This window comes from Schistocerca serialis, chromosome 3, assembly GCF_023864345.2.
Source record: "Schistocerca serialis cubense isolate TAMUIC-IGC-003099 chromosome 3, iqSchSeri2.2, whole genome shotgun sequence".
In the NCBI taxonomy this organism is placed as follows: Eukaryota; Metazoa; Arthropoda; class Insecta; order Orthoptera; family Acrididae; genus Schistocerca; species Schistocerca serialis.
In genome coordinates this window covers 979,712,402-979,720,396 of record NC_064640.1, presented here as the reverse complement: position 1 = coordinate 979,720,396, position 7,995 = coordinate 979,712,402, and positions in this window count along the sequence as shown.

Sequence of the window (7,995 nt, the reverse complement as noted above, 5' to 3'; positions counted from 1 at the left end):
GAACATGCTTCATAGGTACAATGTATGTAACAATGTTGCTGGTCCCTACACTGAGCCACTGTTGTAATGCATCAGTACTGTTTTGTACGCACAGTATGCTGGGTACTTTTTTGTTTTGGAGTAATTTAAATACATACCACTGAAGTGTAAATACAAACAAATGTGCTTAAGTGATAAATGAATGTTTTGTTGTGTTTCCTTTCATGTTGTTACCTAATAATTGTGCTGTACTATGCCTAATTCAGTACCTCAAGCAGAAGTAAATGTGTTAAATATCTGAATTGAAACCATCGTAAATGGAAATAGTACATTTCTGGACATGGATTCCTATTCAAAATATTATGTACTCTCCCCCCTCAATAAATCCTAGAAAGTTGTAATGGGAATTTCTGAACAACATGTATGCTGTGAAGCAGTAGTCAAAATGCCCAACTCCTTAAACAGATGTCTACAAGATGATCATTAGTGAGCACCATGTATTATTCCTAAAGCATGTTTTTGAGCAGTGAGCACTTAATGGAACAATGAAGACATAATGAAGCAATGATGGCAGCCTGGAAAAACCTGTGCATGAACAGAATCACTCTGTGTGTATAGGTGTTTCTATTAGTAGAACAATATGCTCATTGAAGAATTCCCTGAATTCCTGCCATGCAATAACTGGAATCACTGTCAGAAGACTGATAAGTCAACTTCTGATCCTGATCAGTTTTGTGGAAGAGGAAAGATTTTGATGCGGAAGAGAGTTCGATGAACGATCAGTGTGCTGACGTTGAGATTTCATAAGCTTTAATTATTGCCAGAGCTTTGTCTAATGTGTAGTTGTCTAATTTCAATTACTGTAAAGCCACTTCATGGTTAGGAGCATAAAGAATCACGATACTGCATACTAAAGATACTGTGCACAGCTGTTTACATGGAAGGGTCTCACAAGTAAAGTGTCACTTCCCAGAGAGACTTTTTAAATCTTCTCCCCAAACTGCGTTAAGTGTACCAGGATTGCTTGCAACACTGAAAAAATTCAAACTTAGCAGCAACCACATGAACCATTTGCGCACATGTTCTACAAGACATAATTTACTATGGAGAGAGAGAGAGAGAGCTACTTGAGATTGTTAGCTGCAAAGACAACTAAGCTGCACAACATCATCAGTGATATTACGTACCTGAAAATTCAGATGTCTGTGGTGGAAGCTGTGCCAGTCTTCCTCACATTTGAAAGGTGCTTGTTATGTGGCTTCTTGCTCAGCCTGTTGCTGCAGTTGTTAACTTAATTATTTCACGCTAGAGTATTTGTATCTTTTCATGTTCTGAAGTGCTGATTCATCGAGAATTTTGAATTTTAGTGAAGTGCTCTTGCTATATACAATTGCATCCTACTAATTAGAAGTACATTGTCTCCTTAGGTGAACAGTAGTGACAGCACAAAAAGACAGTGCAATGATATTATAGCAGATTTTCTACATATTTTCTGCTCATATTGAGAACAGAGTATGCATATCATCCCACTGTGTAAAGTATAAACTATTTGTTGATTCTAAAATATACTGTCAGTCTTTTTTTTAAAAAATGACCTGCTTTTTGTGAAGCACTGTCCTGCTTTTGATCATTTTGAGTCGGTTACACTAGCTGCAGGCAGAGAGCGAGAGATCTGAATCCAGTCAATGCACTAACTAGTGTACTCATCACCACTTAAGTATCTGACACTGAACTAGACAAATACTCAGATTTACTCAAACACTGAAATAACAGGCACAGTACAATAAGGGACTTAATTCGTAATCCTTTCGTGCCAAGTCAAAGTTCACCGGAGCCCAAAACAAAACAAGATGGTCGAACTAGAATCTCCAAGGGGAAGCCAAACTGCTATGCTGACAATGTACCTCCAATGTAGTAATTTGTACGAATCCAAGTCCACAGGCAATGGTAATTTTCCTACATCAGTTCAGGTGACGTTACTAGATGCTTGGTGATTCAACATGTCTTGCAAATCTGGTCCCTATACAGGGTGAAGAAAAAATGCACCACACGGATGTTGGTGTGCAATTCCTTGTCCAGATTCAAAACAAAAGTTTATGTAGATAAATCAGATCAGATGCATTTTGAAAACACCTGTGAAAATGAGGAACTGCCAACACTGTCACATACATCGTGCAACACATCAGAATGTACAGAGGAATGTGTTTCAATCTGCACTACTGTATCAGCCACCATAGCTCACTGAGCATACTGTTGGGACACCATGGAGCTATGATTTGAATCTTCCTTAGGTTCTTTTTTTTTTTTTTTAAATTTTTTTTTTTTTACATCTGTTTTCTAGTTCTTGTTGTTTATAAGCAGGATACCGTTTTGTCACATGACAATAGCCTATCAGATGACAGTGGGATCCATTAAACTGCATACATGTGTGTACTAACCGCACAGTGCACAACCATAACTGGTTCTGTCGGGCAGCTTCCTGACGGAATACACAAATGATGAACATGTCGATATACGTTCAGTGCTGGGTGTATACAATAACAAAGCTGCTGCTGCTCCTTAAAAGCAGCACCATCACCTGGAGCAACACCTTCAGGAAGCTAGTAATCTTCATCTACAAGTAACAGCCAGAGGTCATCCAAGGACTAGACATACTCCACAAACAGAGGATGCGATTCTTGAAACAGTTCACCAGTCAAGTCAGAAATGTACCTCCAATATTACAAGATACTCCCAAATACCTCAGAGACTAGTCGATGAAGTGTTGCATGATGATGAACTGCATCCATATCACTACATATTAACTCAACACTAGGGCCCAGAAGACTGTGTTTGACGTGTACAGTTTTGTGAATAATTTTTGCACCAAGTAGATGATAATGAACATTTTGTAAATAATGTGGTATGGACTGACAAATCTAGCTTCACTTGTGAATGTATTTTCAACCTCTCCAACAGACATTATTGGTCAGGCCACAGAGTACATCAGTGACTGTATTGAACTGATATTGGTATCAATATCTGAATCAGAGTCTGAGTGTGTTAAGTCATAATAATAAATATAACAACATTCTCATATAAAGCACTTCTGCAAAAAGAATCCTTGAATACATAAAACATCAATATTCCTGCTTTTTCTTGACAACACACAAAGTACACTGCTGCCCAATGAAATTGTATGACCGTGAACACAGTGTGCGGTAAGTTTAAAAAAAAAAAATGGTTCAAATGGCTCTGAGCACTATGGGACTTAACATCTATGGTCATCAGACCCCTAGAACTTAGAACTACTTAAACCTAACTAACTTAAGAACAGCACACAACACCCAGCCATCACGAGGCAGAGAAAATCCCTGACCCCGCCGGGAATTGAACCCGGGCGTGGGAAGCGAGAACGCTACCGCACGACCACGAGATGCGGGCGGTAAGTTTCAAATTGGCATGAAGTGTACTACAGGCTTTGATATGCAAGCAACCATAAAAATTAGGTAGGAGCAATACCATCAACATTCAGTTTATATGGAATGGCTACACTGCAGGTTTCTCATTCAGAAATTGCATATGATGGAATTTGGTAGCAGCTAGACTGTGCTCTATCAAGTGTGCATTTTATTGTTCTGCTCGATATTGCTGCTTGGTCGGGAGGCATCTCACGAGTGCCATGTGAATATGGAATCACTGGATTCAGAATATCATTGAGCCCACAAGAGTAGTGCCTGAGAAGACAGACATTGTTGTCTCAGATGTGCGCGATTGAAAAGCCGTGTACTGCAAGTCGAGAAATGGGTTCATATGCAGCAAGATAAGTATCCACTTGGACAGTGTGATATAACGCCTGAGGCACCACATACTGTCAGCATGGTGACCATTGTTCTGGCTTCCTTGATGTAGCAGCATAGTGAGGCATGTTAACAATGGAGTTACCAATGACCATACAGGACACAGGTGTCGTACCATGTTGTCTTCTCATATAAGTCCCGATTCTGCATACACCATCATAATGGACATATCTCGTGTGGAGGCCTCTGAAGAGAACAAACATTGTCATACTGCATTCATCATCATCAAATGGGACCAGCATCTGGCATGATGGTACGGGTTGCTACTGGGTACACCAAACACATCTCTGGTTCTCATAGCTGATACTTAGAACAGCTCCTGTTAGATTTCTGACATGTTAAGGCCAATGGCTGCGTGCTGTCTGACATTATCTTACAAAAGGATAATGCAAGATCTCACATTACCCGTGTTTCCTGACATATCTTGATACAGAGGCTGTTTGACTGTGGTCCTGGCCTACACATTCTCCTAATTTCTCACACATTGAAAACATGTGGTCAGAAGTTGCCGAGAACCTGACACACCACCATTAACCAGTCACTACAATTAATGAACTGCGGCAGAGTGTTGAAGTAGCATGGAATGGCATACCCATATATATATCATCCGAGCTCAGTTTGATTTGATGTTGAGCTGAGTTAGAGCTATTGATGCTGCCAGAGGTGGCAACTTTGTACACTGAATTTAGCAGCCTGTATACTCCCAAATCATCTACAAATTTAATCCTGTATTCATCCTCCTATAATATACAGGCTTAATAAGTAAAATTTCATTATTTGCTATCCTTCCTGGTGCTGTAATTTCAATGGCCAACACTGTAAATTATAATAGATAACAGTAATATCTGCCTTCTGTTTCCTATCAAATGACTGCCTCATCCATTTCCTCTGCACATCCTCTAATAGTTCTGTAAGCAACCAGAGGGTGCACACTAGTTGTAAACTACAATTTAATTGCCTGCTAATAGGACCCACTAACTAATGCAGCACGACTTCAAAAGTTTGTGTACAGATGTAAGATATATTTAAGTAATGGAGATGATTATATAGATAAATACAGTAAGCTTGTTTTATGAGTGACATGTTGCATGTTAATAAAACATATTTCTTGAAGAAGAAATGAAACCTTCCCAAACTATACACAAACCTAACCATCACGGTCTCCAAGTCACGCAATTTTTCCTGCATATCTTCATATTCACTGTGTTTGACTCACCATCTAATCAGTGTATAAAGTGGCATCTGGTGTTTCTTAGACACCCCTCTCGATATGCATCTGTACATATATAAAATGTGTTGCTATTCAGAAATTAGTTCATTCAACTAATTTTTAGATGCACTGCTTTACATATGCCAAGGGATAATCAGACTGAATGAGGCCAAAAGTCTCCATATACTCATTGCCGTTTTGTTCAAAAGAGCTCAGCAATAATCCCAACAGCATTCAGGAATCGATTTTGCTACTATGACAATGGCTAAGGTCTGGAGAACATCTGCACAAAGTTCCCATATACTGAAGGTGTAATATCTGAGTAACCTAACCATGAAATACACAAGCCACAATACTACACAGACCGCTGAACCGCATGATGTCATAGCAGTGGCAGTAGCAGTAGCAGTAGCAGTAGTGATAGTGGTTGTGGTGGTGGTGGTGGTGGTGGTGGTGGTGGTGGTGGTGGGGAAATAAGGATGGCTGGATGGGGATTAGAGGCTCCATCCTCCCCAATTTGACACCAGTCTGTTCAACACATTGTAAGATCATTTAGTTTATCCACAGTGTACAATACTGTTTTGATTATACACTATGCAAAGAAGTTATTTCGTAAATAAAACAGCTAATACTACACTGTTCACTCATTCTCAACACTAATCACTGCATACACTACACACATTCCAGCATGAAGTACTAACACCACCAGAAATTCTTTAAGCACAACTACTGCAACTTACATCCCTCTGAATCTATTTACTATAGTCAATTATTGGTCTCCCTCTACAATATTTATCCCCACACTTCCCTGCAGAACCAAACTGCTCATTCATTAATGCCTCACTGTGTGTCCCTTGAAACTTGTTTTAATAAAGTCATGTCACAAATTACTTTTCTCTGCAATTCCATACAGTACCTCTTCATTGGTTATCCAATGTACACTTTTAATCTACAGCATTCTTTTGTAATACCTCACTTCAAAAGCTTCTTTTCCCTTCTGGTCTGTAAGTTTATTGTCAATATTTCACTTCTGTTTGAGGCTGCAAAAAGTCTGAATTTATTCCTGCAATTCTTTTTATGTACTGCAATTTTTACAAGTGTCTAAGAAGCATGTTGGACCTGGGAGAGCTCACATGCCAGATGAAATAGAATGTAGTAAACGCCCTTAGCATTACGTGCTGTTACCTGTCTTGCATCAACTGTCAATCTCACTGATACACATTTTGTGCTAAGTTTTCTTTCTAAAGGTTTCTATGATTTTCTTGACGCAGAGGGTGATAAGATTCTCACACTGAAATAAACAATTAAGTAACTTGCTTAGTGGCACTTCTCTTACGAACACACAAAGCAAGTAATGATGAATAAGTTAACTCACCTACACACAACCTGGGATTCCTGGATTTGTCAAAACTAATGCAGCCATCACTGCATGGGCTTCATGATATTCTTGTCAATTAGCAACACTCAGTGGGCACACGTACACCACAGAATACTAGGACACATAATATCCCATAAATTGTCAGTTATTCAGCTACATGGTGGTGTCATTGGCGATTATTAACTCCTTGTTGATGATAATTCGCATCCTCATAGAGCTCAGTTGGTGGACTACTTTCTATGATCTTATGTTGGTACTGAAATACCATAACCAGTATGTTCTCCAGACTTTGCTGCTATTGCATTTGTAACTCACTCACTTACACTCACTGCAGCTGGGACAGTAGCGCCCATCACTTTTACAGAACTAAAGATTGCTCTACTTGAAGAGTACCCAATGTTCTGCTTTAGGAATATCAGAATTTTAGTTCAGAATTCACTAACAATCTTACCGAATCCATTCAAAGTGGGAAGCAGTGTCATCACTCTCAGTGACCACACACTTTATTAGTGGGCAGCAATTATGAAACCCTCATTGGTTTTCATGGAATTCTAATTATGTTAGAATTGTCTTTACATGCCATCAGTCACTGAGGTAGTATATACAAGGGACACAAATCAGTGTGCTCTAGAACCAGTGTATAAAATTTGTCTTAAAGAATATTTTCCCGTGTATTTCAGGGTGAACTAAGAGCTCCTATTTAGATTTGTGGTATACCACCTCATACTCTAATTATTTTGACCTGTCGTCTCAAATACTGATACTCAGCTCCTTTGTAGGCCTATACTATCAACCTGAATCTTCACAGTTTATTACATAATATCCTGCTTCCAGCCTGCTGCAAGATCCATTTAATTTGCATGCTTTCTTCATGCATTGCAGTTTTTTACAAGCATCAGCATATTTTAAATTTAACTTGACATCCTCACCATTTGGCATCACATTGCTTGTCACGCCAAGACTGAAATTGCTACAAAGTGATCATTACATTCATTATACCAAAGAGATTGTTTAATGTTTCTTATTTATGATTTTTTTCCTCTTTCACTTCTTTTAGACAATTACAGATCCACATTTTGCTGGTGCAGTCTTCTGTATAAAGACTGGTTTGATGCAGCTCTCCACATTAGTTTATGCTGTGCAAGGTTCTTCCATCTTTGTGTAACTACTGCAGTCTATTTCCATGTCAATTGCTCACTATAGTAAAGTGTTGGTACCCCTCTAAAAAATATACCTGATATCCACTGTCAAACTGATGGATTCCTTGATGTCTCAAGATGTGTCCTACCACCTGTTCCCTTCTTTTGTTAAATTGTGCAATAAATTTCTCTTCTCTGCAATTTGATAGAGTACTTCTTCATTAGTTATCTGATCTACCAATCTAATCTTCAGCATTCTCCTGTAGCACCACATTTCAAAAGCTTCTATTCTCTTCTTGTCTAGGTGTTTATTATTAGTGTTTCACTTCTGTTCAGGGCAACACTAGACACATACCTACAGAAAGGGAGTTCTTGATGCTAACATTTATAGTCGGTATTAATGAATTTTTCTTGCTCAAAAATTTTTTTCTTGGTACTGCCAGCCTGCAT